The sequence below is a fragment of the Bos indicus genome, chromosome 11 (assembly GCF_029378745.1).
Source record: "Bos indicus isolate NIAB-ARS_2022 breed Sahiwal x Tharparkar chromosome 11, NIAB-ARS_B.indTharparkar_mat_pri_1.0, whole genome shotgun sequence".
NCBI lineage: Eukaryota > Metazoa > Chordata > Mammalia > Artiodactyla > Bovidae > Bos > Bos indicus.
In genome coordinates, this window is record NC_091770.1 from 37,546,753 (window position 1) to 37,563,120 (window position 16,368).

Consider the following 16,368-nt stretch of genomic DNA (forward strand, 5'->3'; position numbering starts at 1 on the left):
TGCTCAAAAATACATTTGGACTGCCATCAACTTCTAAGTGGCTGAAAACACATGTACAAATATATTGTTATATATATATATATTTGTTGTTTAGTCATTAAGTTGTATCCAACTGTTTTTTGACCCCATGGACTGTAGCCCACCAAGCTCCTCTGTCCATGGGATTTCCCAGGCAAGAATACTGGAGTGGGTTGCCATTTCCTCCTCTAGGGGAACTTCCTGATCTGGGATTGAACCTGCATCTCCTGCACTGCAGGCAGAGTCTTTACTGCTGAGTCACTGGGTTAGCCCCAAATATTTATATATAAATTAAGCAATAAGATCCTGGGCCTGAAGAAAGTGTTTTTCTTTCTCCTGCTAATACCTTTTTTTAGGCCAGAAAGGCATTTCTTGTAATTGAGGGAGGTCCTGTCCCCATAACCCCTAAGGGGTCCCCCAGCCCAGCTTAAAGGTGATGTTTCTCCCAGAGCAAGGCCTGTATCTCACTGGAGTGTGCAAGGACACCCACAACTCACCCCCAGCAGACCAGGGGAATTAGAAGAGAATCAGAGATAAAGAAAGAAGGAGCGAAAGAAAATGTGTTAAGAAGAAAAGGGTAATAGGGTAAATGTAGCCAGTTCCACCCTCCCCTGATCCCAGCAGAGTCCTTTACTTAATTCCTCTCCAAGATGTGCCAAGGAAAAGGTGCATTTCATTTAAATATGCTTCTGCTATCTGCATGCTTTGCTTTGTCTAAAGAGAAAAGGAATTGGGGAAGAAATTATACAGAGAAACATTTTCTTGCATTCAGTCTTTTTAAAAAGGGAGTATGAGCAGGACATGGAAACAGTCACTAGCATCCTACACTAAGGTACCTGTGTGGCAGAGGAGATGGAGCCATAATGGATGGCTCTATAAGCTTTCTCTCTCTCTCTCTCTGCCATGTGAGGACACAGCAAGAAGAAAACCATCTGCAAGCCAGGAAGAGGGTTTTCACCAGGAACCAAATCAGCTAGCACCTTGATCTTGGACCTGCCCAGCATTCAGAACTGAGGCAGAAGGGTCTGTTGTCTAAGCCACCCTGTCTATGGGGTTTTGTCATGGCAGCCTGAGCTAAGACAGTGATTTACATAAATTCACTTAGCAGATATTTTCTGAGCATCTCCAGGTCCAGGTATTGCTATGGACAGAGAAATAACAAAGCAGATGAGGTTCTGCCTTCTTGGTGGGACTTGGATTCCAGTGGGGAGATCTACCATCAACAATAAACAAAACAAACAAGGAAATCTTAGGTAGCGGCAAGAGCTGTGAAGAAAACACAGCAGGGCAATGCAAAGCAATGACTGGGGAGGGGCTGCTTGAGAGCAGATAGTCAAAGGAGGCTTTCTGGGGAGGGAATATTTGAGCTGAATGATAAGGAAGAGCCAACCACTAGACAATCTGGTGGAATACAGTTCCAGTTACAGGAAACCAAAATGTTAGCACTGGGCTGATGTATGTGTGACCTTAGAGTTAACTGAGTTAGGACAGGAAAGAATTGAAGTAGACTTAAGATAGACTTGAGTATTAACATCCAGAAGTAGCAGTAAGAGATGCATAGCAAGAATATTTACATAAGAAGCTTCAGATTTTGAATATCAGCGAAACAACAATGGTCTTAGAATTATCTGCTACTCCACAAGACTCCTCCCCTGTATCTCCTACACCTCACCCACCATCCATAATATGTAACAGCCATGCAATATCATGATGTTAATTACAGCATTACTCACCTCCAAGCCAGTTTTATTAGATTAGTGGGGGTACATCTGTTACAGTTAACAAACCAATGAGGATGTGATATTATTAACTAAAGTCAATACATTATTCAGATTTGTCATGTCATTTTTCTGTTCTAGAATCCAATCCAGGGTATCACGTTGCACTCAGTCATGTCTCCTTGGGCTCCTCCTCTAAGCAGTAACAGTTTCTGAAGCACTCCTTGTTTTTGATGACCTTGACAGTTTTGAGGACTGCCAGGTATCTTGTAGACTGTCTCTCCTTTGGGATTCATCTGATGTTTTTCTCATAATTAGACTAAAGTGATGAGTTCCTGGATAAAAGACCACTGAGGGAAAGTGCTGTTCTCATCACACCATAAAAAAGGGACATACGATCAATGTGACTCATCACTGCTGTTGACTTCTATGCCTTGGCTGAAGTTCCCAGTCATTTTTGATTATTCACTCTCTCACCCCTGGCATCCTACCAGCCATTGGGTTTCACCTAATATAGTCCCAGACCCAACTCCTCATTCACATCATCTCTACAGCCTCAAGTCCAAGTCCAGTCCCTCCTTAGTATCCTCCATTACACCATCAAAGCTGTCTTTCCAAAACAAGCTCTAGTCATAGCCTTTCTCTAGTCAAATAATCTCAGGAGAAAAAAACAAAAACCCAAAACAAAAAAAAAAGCCCTTTGTTTTCATTGGAAAATAAAGTCCAAGCTTTCCAGCATCACCTGTAGGCTACTACTGGTTATAAGCTACTTTTTCATTCCAGCTCCTTGAGCTCTGGGTTTGGCACTAGTACTCATCGCTCACACCCTGCTCATCCCTTCATGAATGCTGTGTGGGTTACTGTTAACCAAACTTCTGTCCTGTGATGGTCATCCCTCTTGGCCCTGAAATACAGAAACTGCTGAGAAAGTGTTCCCTACACTCAAGAAGTGTAGGGAGGTTAGAGTGACAAGCCTTGTAAACAGGTAATTGCAGGCTTGTGGGGTAGATGTTGGAGAAGGAAATGGCAACCCACTCTAGTACTCTTCCCTGGAAAATTCCATGGACTGAGGAGCCTGATAGGCTACAGTCCATGGGGTTGCAAAGAGTTGGACACGACTGAGCAACTTCACTTCAGGGTAGATGTGCTAGGGATTAACTTGGATGTGTACAGATTGCAAATGGAGCATCTAAGCCAAAGTCCCTCAGTGTCTCCAGAGGAGACTACACAGGGAAGTGGTATCAGAGCAGAGACTGGAAGCAAGAAAAAAGTTCACCAAGAGGCCAGGAGAAGTTCTAGGCAGAGGAAGCCATGACTATGAAGCAACATGTGACTATTTGCAAAACATGAATAAGAGCTAGATGATTTAGCTTTAAAACAAGCTAAAGAACTTGGATATTAATCCACAGGACACTGTTTTCAAGCTGTGGGTCTTAAAATCCATTTAGTGTGCCCTGACTATCATTATGTTAGAGTGAAAGAGAATAGAGGAGAAAAAAATTAGTTTTCTGGACATTTAGTTTCTCTGACTGCACACAAATGTTTGCACGTACTGGTTTGCAACATAAACTCTACTTCTTACTGGAAATCACCTTTAAATAAGTTCTTTAAAACACTGATATAGGGTGGTCTTACAAGCATGGTAACAGGGATGTGTGTTCAAACTGCCCCAATGATAATACTAATTAAGGGCCCATGTTATAAAAACAGATTCCTAGGCCTCAGTCCAGACCCACAGACTCAGAATGTCCAGACAAAGGCCTGGTAATCTGCATTTGTAACAAGCATTTTGGCTATTCCTGATGAGGGAAGCTTGGAACACTAATACTCTGATCGCAGGATGGAAAATGGATCTGAATGAGAAGAAGCTGGATAGAAGGAGCAGTTAGAAGACATTTGTTATTATCCAAGAGATGCTAGGCTTGAACTGAGGCAAGCGCAGTGGGGAAAGGAGGTGGTGGCTTCAAGAAACCTTTGAAGGTGGAGGCATAGGACATGAAGGCTCCTGAGTCTAGAACATTTGTATCTTGGACACCTGCATAGTCATCAGGAGTAGGAGAGAGAGTGTACGTTTGGGGGGAAAGGTACGAGTTCAATTTTTGGACATGTTGAATTTGAGGTGAAATCCATAATGAAGAGCAGGCTTTTGGACATATCATTCAGGAGAGAGGTCAAAGTTGGACACAAGAATTTCTGAATCATTAGCATGTAGATTAGAGCTTGAAAAATGAGATTCCCTAGGGAAGGGGTGGGGTCTGTGGAACCAAGGACCACACAGGGGCGGGGCTTGCAGCACTCAGGGCTCTGCCTTATCATCCTCAGTCTCCAGGCCTTTCCTTCTGTGAGACAGCCCTTCTCCCAGTCCCTTTCTCTGCCTAACGAAATCGCACCAAAGACTATCTCTCCAGCTCTCACCACCCCAGACAGAGTGGACCCCAGTACTATACTAAGTGTCATGTCTCCAGTCATTTTGGATTAGGGCTGGCAATGTCCTATTTCCCTTTTCTTCCTGTTAGAGGCAAAAACCTGTCAGTTCCAAGTATCTAGCACAGAGTAGGTACTCAATACCTGTTGGTGACATTGTGGTAAAGATTTAGGCAGAGTTCATAAATTTGGACCTAAAATTCTAGTGTTGAGTTGTAAATGAGTCTACTGAAATGACAGCTGCCAAACCATTATACATTATTGCCTTTGATACGTCTTGACACACTACCATCTGGTTTTCGTCTTCCTATTCCTAGCTCAGGGTTCTCACGTTTTATTTTAACATAAGTTACTCAAATTTATCTTTTTCATACCACTGCATCGCATAGAAATGGCACACATTAAAATCACAAGCGATAAGTTTCATTTCATCTTAGTATCTAAACTATTTTGAGCCAAATTACTCACGCATTTTTTGATCAGAAATAGTGTGTACCCCCCATTTCTTTGCATATTATTTTGAAGCAAATTTCAGAGAACATATTCTTCATCAGTAAAAGAGAAGACTTTTAAAATAACAGTTGTAATATCATTATTACACCTAAAATAATTAACAATATTTCCTTAACATCAAATATTCAGTCATTATTTGAATTATCAATTTTTCATAAATAGAATTTATTTTACAATTTAAAAAATAAGGTCTACACATTGCAATTGGTTGATATACCCTTTAAGTCTCTTTTAACCTGTAAGCTTCCCCCCTCTTATTTTTTCTTGTAAATTATTTATTGACATGGAGAAGGTATTGGCAACCCACTCCAATATTCTTGTTTGGAAAATCCCATTGACAGAGGAGCCTGGTAGGCTACAGTTCATGGGGTAGCAAAGAGTCAGACACGACTGAGCGGCTTCACTTATTTATTGACAAAATCAAGTCATTTGTCCTGTAGCATTTCCTACAATTAGAGTCTCTGCTGTTGGTATTTCCACAGTGTAGTATAAGATGCTCCTCTGTCCTCTGTATCTTCTGAAATTGGTAGTTGGAATGAGAAACTTGCTGAAATTCAAACTTTGGGACAGGATTTTTTCATGGGGTAGTGGTATCTTCTTCCTTCTTCCACCAAGAGGTGAATAATATTTGGTTGTCTCTCTTTGTATTATGCTAGGGGGCTTCCCTGGTGTCTCAGACAGTGAAGAATCTGCCTGCAATGCAGGAGACCTGGCTTTGATCCCTGGGTTGGGAAGATCCCCTGGAGCGGGGCATGGCAATCCACTCTATATTCTTGCCTGGAGAATCCCCATGGACAGAGGAGCCTGGCGGGCTACAGTCTATGGGGTCACAAAGAGCTGGACACAACTGAGTAACTAAGCACGGTAATCAGTGATGCTCAATTGTCTAGATCCATTAGCTGTTTAGGAGTTACAGAAAGGTGAAATGCTAATAAATTGCTTCTCAATTATCATTCAAATGTGATGAATTTCTTGAGCATCACTAAGGAACTCATAATTAAACATATTTAAACATATTCATATGTTTCAATCTTCTGCTGTTGCTATTCCTATTGCTGCAAAAATTCTCACACCTTTGGCTAATGGGAAACTCTTTAGCTTGGCTCTGGAGTCCTTTTGGAATGATGCTCAGTTCAGTTCAGTTCAGTTGCTCAGTCGTTTCTGACTCTTTGCAACCCCATGAATCACAGCACACCAGGCCTCCCTGTCCATCACCAACTCCCAGAGTTTACTCACTCATGTGCATCAAGTCGGTGATGCCATCCAGCCATCTCATCCTCTGTCATCCCCTTCTCTTCCTGCCCCCAATCCCTCCCAGCATCAGGGTCTTTTCCAATGAGTCAACTCTTCACATCAGGTGGCCAAAGTATTGGAGTTTCAGCTTCAGCATCATTCCTTCCAATGAACACCCAGGACTGATCTCCTTTAGGATGGACTGGTTGGATCTCCTTGCAGTCCAAGGGACTCTCAAGAGTCTTCTCCAACACCACAGTTCAAAAGCATCAATTCTCCAGCGCTCAGCTTTCTTCACAGTCCACCTCTCACATCCATACATGACTACTGGAAAAACCATAACTTTGATTAGATGGACCTTTGTTGGCAAAGTAATGTCTCTGCTTTTGAATATGCTATCTAGGTTGGTCATAACTTTCCTTCCAAGGAGTAAGCATCTTTTAATTTCATGGCTGCAATCACCATCCGTGGTGATTTTGGAGCCTGAAAAAATAAAGTCTGACACTGTTTCCACTGTTTCCCCATCTATTTCCCATGAAATGATGGGACCAGATGCCATGATCTTAGTTTTCTGAATGTTGAGCTTTAAGCCAACTTTTTCACTCTCCTCTTTCACTTTCATCAAGAGGCTTTTTAGTTCCTCTTCACTGGAATGATGCTAGTGGTCTTTAAAATCTTCCTTGTCATTTATATAACAAGATGCTTCAAGTTTCTCTTGTTTACTTCCTGCCTCAAACTTTAAATCAGCCTGGTTCCTTTTTTATTTTTGACATTTGTTTTGTTTTCTTAATTTCTTTTACTTTCTAAATTTATTTTTATTTTTTAATTATTTTTACATACTCACTCCTTTAAACGGAAGATGGTATTTCCGCACCTCCATCCAGGCTCTGGGGGTGTTCACTGCCCTTGGGTTGACTTGACATTGACTTCAGAGTTTTAAATTTCTCGGATATGCTAGTGGCTAACAGTGCAGGCTCCAGAGGTAGACAGACAGGCATCAGAGGCTCCTGGGTTTGAATCACTGCTCTACCACTTATTAGGTGTGTGACATTGGTCCAGTTTTTCAACTTATCTGTAGTTTAGCTCCCTCAGTTGTAAAATGAGGAAGATCCTGGTGAGATTCACAAGATCCTGGTGAAATTTAAATGTGGTAATTCCTGTGAAGTGCTTAGAATTGAGCTGACATACAGGACTTGTGTGAGGGTTGGCTATTAATATTCTCATTACTATTCTCTTTTTAGCCTTGTCACTGTGGCCTGCTCACACAGTGGGTCATCTGGTATCTGACACAGACTTAGATTTTATTCATAACTAGTGACATATTGGTTTTTTTTAAATGATTCTAAAGTTCCATCAGCAACCTTTATCCCACAAGTGCAGCTCTGAATGATGTAACACTCACACATATTAGAACATTTCCGATTAAGGAATCCAAATTCAACAAAGCTAATAGCATTCATACGGCCCCCAAGCACCAGCGTACTTCCTGCTTTTTATACTCATCTGGAAAGGGGTAAATTGTCAGAAGCCTGGCTGGGAGTGGCCCAACGGGGGAGTTAAGGTCTTACTTTGCACTGGATCACTGCCAAGACACATCTGTCTGGTCTCTTCTAGTGGAGCACAGGGAGCCATGAGGGTGGCATTCCCCAAAGGCCTCCAGCTCCGTTTCTAATCAAACTGGTGGAGCTGTAAAACATACTCAGGTCTCATAAACCCTAACACTGGTCCTGTCTGGAAGCCCATCCATATAATCAAATATCCATCCATTCAACTGTTTGTAACACAGCTCTTTCTTCAGGTTTGAGGGGTTAAAAGATTCGGGACTGCTGCCACTGCACAGTTCAGAATAAAGACAGTGAAAGAGAAGCAGCAGCCCAGGGCTTGTTTCCCTGGTGGTCCACTAGGTCCCAACACAGGCTCCAGGCACCTCTCTCCACTGAAAGCCAGAGAGAGCCCTAACATGGACCGTGACTAAAATGCTCATGCCATGCGTGGCTCCTTCAACAAAGGCATTTGCTTGCAATTTTACCTCCTTGCATCACTGACTTATAATTGCACTGTCATTGCATCAGCTACACCAAGTTGTCTGCAAGACTCTGGCCAGAAATTCCCAGGATGCACCAAGGTCTGCTGCTGCTGCTGCTGCTGCTAAGTCGCTTCAGTCGTGTCCGACTCTGTGCCACCCCATAGACAGCAGCCCACCAGGCTCCCCCGTCCCTGGGATTCTCCAGGCAAGAACACTGGGGTGGGTTGCCATTCCCTTCTCCAATGCATGAAAGTGAAAAGTGAAAGGGAAGTTGCTCAGTTGTGTCTGACTCTAGCGACCCCATGGACTGCGGCCTACCAGGCTCCTCCATCCATGGAATTTTCCAGGCAAGAGTATTGGAGTGGGGTGCCAGTGCCTTCTCTACACAAAGGTTTGTCACTGTTTAAATAAAAATGTACTCGTTTTCCTCTTTGTTTTGGTGTGTGTGTGTGTGTGTGTGTGTGTGTGTGTGTTGACAGAACTCAGGACTTTTTAAGTAGCTATTTGTAATTAAGATGATATAGCATTCAAACAACTTTAAAAACAACCATTGTAATCCAAATATTTGTCAACAGGAAAGTGTCAACAGATGAAGTGTCTATTTATCTATGGATAAATGATGATAGATTTATATAATGGAAACTATTGTCACTAAAAATAATAAAATAATAAAGTGGATCTTTAGGTGTTGACACAGAAATGTATTTTTGAGAGGAAAGTAAAAACAGTTTCACAACAGTATGTATAGTTGAGTCAAATTTTAGTAAAACAATAGTTACTATACATGTTGGCATATGCATAGAAAAAAATTTGAAGAAGGATAGCCCAAACTGTTAATAGGGATTATCTCTGGGGTGAATGGCTAGACCCACAGCTATAGGTTACTGGCCTTCACTCCAGGCCAGCATCTGATGCTTAGAACCTGCTGCTCCTCTTTAGTCCTGGAATCCACGGAGGGAAGGGGGCAGTAGGGTGGGAAGCAGTGGAAGGAATACAAGAAATGTATAAAACAAAACTTCATATTATTACTTTAATAAAAGTAACTTTAAGCCTCTTTATTAATCTAAGAGGGTACCAACATGAAGTACATTTTTAAGCCAAGTTAAGAAAACGTTTAAAGAAACAGTTTTTAAAGGCAGCTCTGAACGAAAAGAGCTGTCCATTCTTTGCTGGTGTTTTTGCTGGACATTGGAGAATAATGGTTATAAACAAAAAATGAAACTCTGGTTGGATTAATAGGTGAGAAATAGCATCTCTCTGTTGCTTTCACTTATGTCTTTTTGATTACTATTCATATGATATTTTTCCAAGTTCATATACCATTTATATTTCTTTTCTGGTGAATTGCTCATTGCCTTCTACCCACTTTTCTGTTAGGATATTTATTTTTCTAATTTAGTTAATGCAAGCTCTTTATATTCACATGAACTCTTTATCTACTACTATTGGTAACAAATGTTTCCCCATTCTCCCTAGCTTTTTTCTTTTCTGTAGGGTGTTTATGCTAGTTCATCTTTTTATTCAAAAGTAGTCTTTTTACAACCTACAGACTGAGGAAAAATATTTGCAAATGATGCAACCAACAAGAGCTTAATTTCCAAAATATACAAAATGACCATACAATAATCAAATCAAATCAACAACCCAATAAAAAAAAAGGAGGGGGGTGGCCAAAGACCTAAATAGACCTCAAAGATTTCTCCAAAGAAGACATAAACAGCTAACAGGCATGTGAAAAGATGCTCAAAATTATTAGAGAAATGCAAATCAAAGCTACAATGAGGTATCACCCACACCAGTCAGAATCAGATCAGATCAGATCAGATCAGTGGCTCAGTTGTGTCCGACTCTTTGCGACCCCCTGAATTGCAGCACACCAGGCCTCCCTGTCCATCACCAACTCTCGGAGTTCACTGAGACTCACTTCCACCGAGTCAGTGATGCCATCCAGCCGTCTCATCCTCTGTCGTCCCCTTCTCCTCCTGCCCCCAATCCCTACCAGCACCAGAGTCTTTTCCAATGAGTCAACTCTGCACATGAGGTGGCCAAAGTACTGGAGTTTCAGCTTTAGCATCAGTCCTTCCAAAGAAATCCCAGGGCTGATCTCCTTCAGAATGGACTGGTTGGATCTCCTTGCAGTCCAAGGGACTCTCAAGAGTCTTCTCCAACACCACAGTTCAAAAGCATCAATTCTTCAGCATTCAGCCTTCTTCACAGTCCAACTCTCACACCCATACATGACCAATGGAAAAACCATAGCCTTGACTAGACGGACCTTTGTTGACAAAGTAATGTCTCTGCTTTTGAATATGCTATCTAGGTTGGTCATAACTTTCCTTCCAAGGAGAAAGCGTCTTTTAATTTCATGGCTGCAGTCACCATCTGTAGTGATTTTGGAGCCCCCCAAAATAAAGTCTGACACTGTTTCCCCATCTATTTCCCATGAAGTGGTGGGACTAGATGCCATGATCTTCGTTTTCTGAATGTTGAGCTTTAAGCCAGTCAGAATGGCTACCATTAAAAAGTTTGTGAATAATTAATGCTGGAGAGGGTGTGGAGAAAAGGGAGCTTTCCTACACTGTTGATGGGAATGTAGATTGGTATAGCCACCATGGAAAACAGTACGGAGTTTCCTTAAAAACTAAAAACATAGTTACCATATGATCCAGCAATCCCACTCTTGGGCATATATCCAGATAAAACTCGAAATCCAACAGATACATGCACCCTGATGTTCATAGAAACACTGTTTATAATAGCCAAGGCATTGAGGCAACCTAAATGTCCATCGACAGATGACTGGATAAAGAATATGTGGTATAAATACAATGAAATACTATCTGTGACCCCAATGGACTGTAGCCCTCTAAGCTCTTCTGTCCATGGAATTCTTCAGGCAAGAATACTGGAATGGGTAGCCATTCTCTTCTCCAGGGGATCTTCCCAACCCAGGAATTGACCTTGGATATCCTGCCTTGCAGGAAGATTCTTTACCATCTGAATGACCAAAGAAGCCCAATGAAATTCTACTCTGCCATAAAAAATAATAAAATAATGCCACTTGAAGCTTCATGGGTGGAACTAGAGATTATCATACTGAGTGAAGTAAGTCAGACAGAGAAAGACAAATATTATATGATATCACTTATATGTGGAATCTAAAATGTGATGATAAAAATGGACTTGTTTACAAAACAGAAAGAGACTCACAGACATAGAAATTAAATTTATAGTTACCAAAATGGAAAGACAGGGTACTGATGAATTAAGGATTTAGGATTAGAAGATAAAAACTACTACATATAAAACAGATAAACAACAAGGTCCTACTGTATAGCACAAGGAACTATATTTAATATCTTTTAATAACCTATAATTTAAAAGCATATATGTGTGTGTGTGTGTGTGTAACTGAGTCACTTTACTGTACACCAAAATCTAACACAACTTCGTAGATCAAATATACTTGAACTGGAAAAAGTGAGAAGTTGAAGTGGTTTAGTCATGTCCGACTCTTTTTGACCCCATGGATTGTAGCCTGCCAGGCTCCTCTGTCAGAGAAGGCAATGGCACCCAACTCCAGTACTCTTGCCTGGAAAATCCCGTAGACGGAGGAGCCTGGTAGGCTGCAGTCCATGGGGTCGCTAAGAGTCAGACACAACTGAGCGACTTCCCTTTCACTTTTCTCTTTCGCGCATTGGAGAAGGAAATGGCAACCCACTCCAGTGTTCTTGCCTGGAGAATCCCAGGGACGGGGGAGCCTGGTGGGCTTCCATCTATGGGGTCGCACAGAGTCGGACACGACTGTAGTGACTTAGCAGCAGCAGGCTCCTCTGTCCATGAAATTCTCCAGGCAAGAATACTGGAATGAGTAGCCATTCCCTCCTCCAGGGCATCTTCCAGACCCAAGGATTCAACGTGGGTCTCCTGCATTGCAGGCAAATTCTTTACCATCTGAGTCACCAGTCTTTCCTTTTTTTTTTATGCTTAAAATAAACTTCACCATTTCAAGATCACATAAACCTTTGATTATATTTCCTACTATTTGGGGAGTTGCTCCCCCCTCCCCTTTTTTGGCAGCAGTGTGAAGCTTACAGGATCTTAGCTTCCCACCCAAGAGTTGAATCTGAGCTCTTGCCTGTAAGAGCATGGAGTCCCAACCACTGGATCACCAGGAAATTCCCAGTAGTTTCATTTCTTATTAAACTGTTAGGACTTGGAATTTAGTTTGATGTATAAGCTAGGGATCCAAAGGAATCCTTTTCTATATAGCTTGCCTATTTTCCTATATTCAAATCCTGTCGAACCTTCAATCTCAGCTCAAACGCACATCCATGGAGGTTTTCAGGATTCCCCACTAGGCAGAGAGTCATTCGTCCCTCAGTTCCTACAAACCCTTCTCTCCCTCCTCCCCCATGGTTATTCTTTCTTGTATTATAATTATCTGCAGGACTCTCTTCTATTGTACCACACTGTGAGCTCCTCGAGAGCTGGGACTGAGTTGTATTCATCTTTGTATCCCCTAAAGGCCTCATCAGGGCCTCACACATTGGAGGAAATAAAGGGTGAGTGATAGCAGCTAGAGGCCCTGTCTCTGTGCCTCAGCTCCCTCTCTGAGGAAGGGCGGATCAAAGCTCACAGCCAAGAGGGGACTGCCTGCCTGGTGCATCTGGGGGATTTGTGGTGGCCACAAGTCCAAAGCAGCTCTTAGTTAAACAAGGCTGGTATTTATAGAACAAGGCCACGTACTCTGGGCTGAGCAGATACAAAAGTGAGCAGAACTGTCAGTCAGGCTCTGGGTAGATGGAAGCCCTCTGGGTACCCAGAGACCTCGTATCTGTGAGCATCAAGAATGTCCCTGCCACTCCCTGGACAAACAGGGATCCCAAGATAGGATTTTTCACCCTTGACCAAGTATAATTATGAAAGCAGAGATTGGGAGATACTGCTGAATGACTCAGGAAAGGCTGTGTGCCAGACATGGAAATCAACGTAGCCTAGATTCTGAAAAATCTCACCATACCCTCTGCTTAGAGACAGGACTTTAACTATATGTCACTTTCCTTATCCTGTTAAATTCAGTTTTTTTTTTTAATACACACACACACACCCCCATACATAGCTTTAGGGAAGTATGATTAAACATTCTAAAATATTGGACTATTTCCATTGTAATTCTACGAATTCTAAGCTATTTCAAAGCAATTAGCAACTTGAGTGCCTATTTCCTGCCAGGGTGGGAAGGGAACAGGGTGGAGGGGCCTCCAGGGTGGAGGATGGGCCTGGAATTCTGCGAGTGTTTTTGTGTTTTGTTGCGGGGTGGTGTTTGTGTGTGACAGAGAGAGAGACAGGGAAGGAGAGAGAGAGGGAGCGAGCGAGGGGGTGAAGGAGGAGGAGGAGAGAGAGAGTTGGGAAAGAAGGTAGATATTGAGAACCAGGATTTATTAGGGGCAGGAGTCCCTGGCTATACAAGAATGGGTGGGAGTTTTTAGTTGTTTTTTTGTTGTTTTCACTGTATTTTGATGGGAAGAGTCAGCAAGAGTGGCTTCAGTGGAGAAACTGGGGAAGGGATACTAATAAAAATCAACCATGCTGGACTTGGAAATAAAAAACCACTAGGCCTTGCCTCTATTCTTACCTATCTCTCCTTTCTTATTACTCTGATCGCCCCCAAGAAATAAATAGGAGAGCAAATACTATGGCTAGAATCCAGAAAACAGTAAGAACAGAGGATCTACAGGAACTCTTAACAGTTACATTCTTAGAGAATAATTCCAGGAGCTAAGAAAATGGCAAAGAGAAGGTCAAGGCCGGAAGTTTTTCAAGTCCTCTGTCTTTTCTAGTGACCTCAGGCTCAGCTGGCAACTGCTCCAAGTACCATTTCTGAATAAGAAGAAGCAGAGGTGTTTTAAATCTACAGATTGAGCTATTATTTTTAAATGCACCCACATGTGAATGTTTCAGTCACAACTCTTCAAAGATTGATAAACCATAAACTCCTAAAATCTTGAAATTTAATGTAAAAAAATCCCAGCTATATATGAAAAGAATGCTGAATTCTTTTAAAAATGCAGTAAATGTCCAAAATCAAAAGCCATAATGCAAAGTCTGACAAGTGAATGCCTGCATGAGAGAGTCTCCAGATAGCCTGAGCCCTTCAATAATAGATGCAAAGTTGAGCAGGTGTCCACACCAACGATTAACCACTCAGGGTGATTCCAACACAACTATTAATCACTCCTGGTATTATTAATTACTCCTAGTATTATCTGTGTTTACAAAAAACAAGTCCTTTTTATTTCTTCTGTACTACAGAAGGACTAACAGGTAGTGTCACTTTGGGTATTATCTGTGTTTACAAAAGATAAGGGCTTTTATTTCTCCTGTGCTACAGAAGGACCAAACAGATCCTCATAGTTAGGTGGGTCCTGAGTAGAAAAGGGATGTGTGTATGCTCAGTCATGTCCAACTGTATGCAACCCCATGGACTGTAGCCTGCCCAGCTCCTCTGTCCATGGAATTCTCCAGGCAAGAATACTAGAGTGGGTAGCCATTCCCTTCTCTAGGGTATCTTCCTGACCCAGAGATTGAACCCTTGTCTCTTGGCTCTTCTCCTGCATTGGCAAGCAGATTCTTTACTACTGTGCCACCTGCAAAGCCCTAGAAAAGGGATACACAGCTTTACTGAGAACATTCCCCTGGAATTTCTGCCCTGTGAAATTTTTCATTATGGATATTTACTTCCTATTCACCAATCTTTATGCTGAAATGCCTTCTAGAAAAGAAAGAACTTGAGCAGAATGGATATTTGCTCTTATGCCCTGGAGCAAGAGGGTGTCATTGTGTCAGCACCCTGTCAGGGGTTCATCAGGAAAAAAGCACCAGTTACTCAGAATGTGGGATGGCCTTGGTGCCCTGCAGCACACAGCATCTCCAGGAAGAGCGTAAATAGCCTCTATAGGAGAAGGAGAACACTCAGTTAAAGCAAGAGGAGACTGAGGACTCAGTCAAATAAATCCTCAGACCTGTGCAGCTGCTGCTGCTGCTAAGTCGCTTCAATCATATCTGACTCTGTGCAACCCCACAGACAGCACCCCCACCAGGCTCCCCTGTCTCTGGGAGTCTCCAGGTAAGAACACTGGAGTGGGTTGCCATTTCCTTCTCCAATGCATGAAAGTGAAAAGTGAAAGTGAAGTTGCTCAGTGGTGTCCTACTCTTCGAGACCCCATGGACTGCAGCCTACCAGACTCCTCCGTCCATGGGATTTTCCAGGCAAGAGTACTGGAGTGGGGTGCCATTGCCTTCTCCCAGACCTGTGAGAGGTATTATTTACTCCCCAGGGAACAACAGTTTGCCTCTACACTGAAGAGTGAGACATTTGGCTTAGAATCATAAGCAGGAAGAGAAAACTTTGGGTAAAGAGGGACTGTTAAATAGGGGAACAAATTATCAAAAGACAGTTCTGGAATCTCAATTTCAGAGGGTCTCTCTTATCAGTAGGAAGTATAATTGTGGCTGTAAATGAAGCAGGGGAATAGGCCAAATGATGCCTCAGAACCCCTTCTCACCTTCCATTTTCTTATGATGATGGATATTTATTCAAGGTTATAGTAAAATCAAAAGAAGCTGGGAATCCCCTGGCAGTCCTGTGGTTAGGACTCTGCGCTTCTATGGCAGGGAGAACAGGTTCAGTCCCAAGTCAGGGAACAAACAAGATCCCACATGCCATGTGGCACATCAAAAAAATAAAAATACCTCAATAAAAAAAAATAATAAATAAATAAAAATACTTCAAAAAAAATTTTAAAAAAGAAGCAGAACAATCAAGACTACATACATATGTATCCCTATGGGTGATTCATGTTGATGTTTGGCAAAAATCAACAAAATTCTGTAAAGCAATTATCCTTCAATAAAAAAGAAAAAAAAAAGAAGATTATGTTAAAAAAAAAAAAAAAAAAAAGAATACCTTTTGATATATCAGAGCCAATAAAGGCTGGAGAAATTCTTGCTGATGAAGAAAACAAATGTTCCCAAACAGCCTTTCCTGATTCCTTATCAATAATGCAGACCAGTGTCAATCTATCTTAAGAGAGAGATATATCCATTGGATCTCTTTTTTTCTTTTTTGGTCTCCTTTAAGAAACAAATGTGCTTGCTCCAGAAATAAAGTCAAGCTCAAATCAGAAAAAAATACAGGTTATAAAAAATAATACATTCTCTTTCTTTTTACTCATTTGCTTGCAAAACTTGGAAAATCTGCTAGTTACAAAGTTGTTTTTTTATTTTTCAATAAGTTCTGAGAGAACATTGGAATACCTGCAGGAAAGAAGTCACTTCACTTTAACCTCACTCTTTTCTGATTTCCAAGCAGAAGGCAGAGTAAGTATAGGGACAGTGATACAGCATTTTTTAGAAACATCCTCATATCCTAGG

At 41.7% G+C, this 16,368-nt stretch overlaps 1 long non-coding RNA gene across 2 annotated transcripts in view; it reads right to left on the reverse strand.

Moving 5' to 3' along the window:
• Window positions 1-16,368, reverse strand: part of LOC139185769 (uncharacterized) — a 65,763-nt gene continuing 49,395 nt past the window's right edge. For both annotated transcript variants that reach the window (XR_011569247.1, XR_011569248.1), the window contains exon 3: window positions 1-16,368. This exon is cut by the window's right edge and continues 17,829 nt beyond it. This is a non-coding gene — a long non-coding RNA (uncharacterized lncRNA).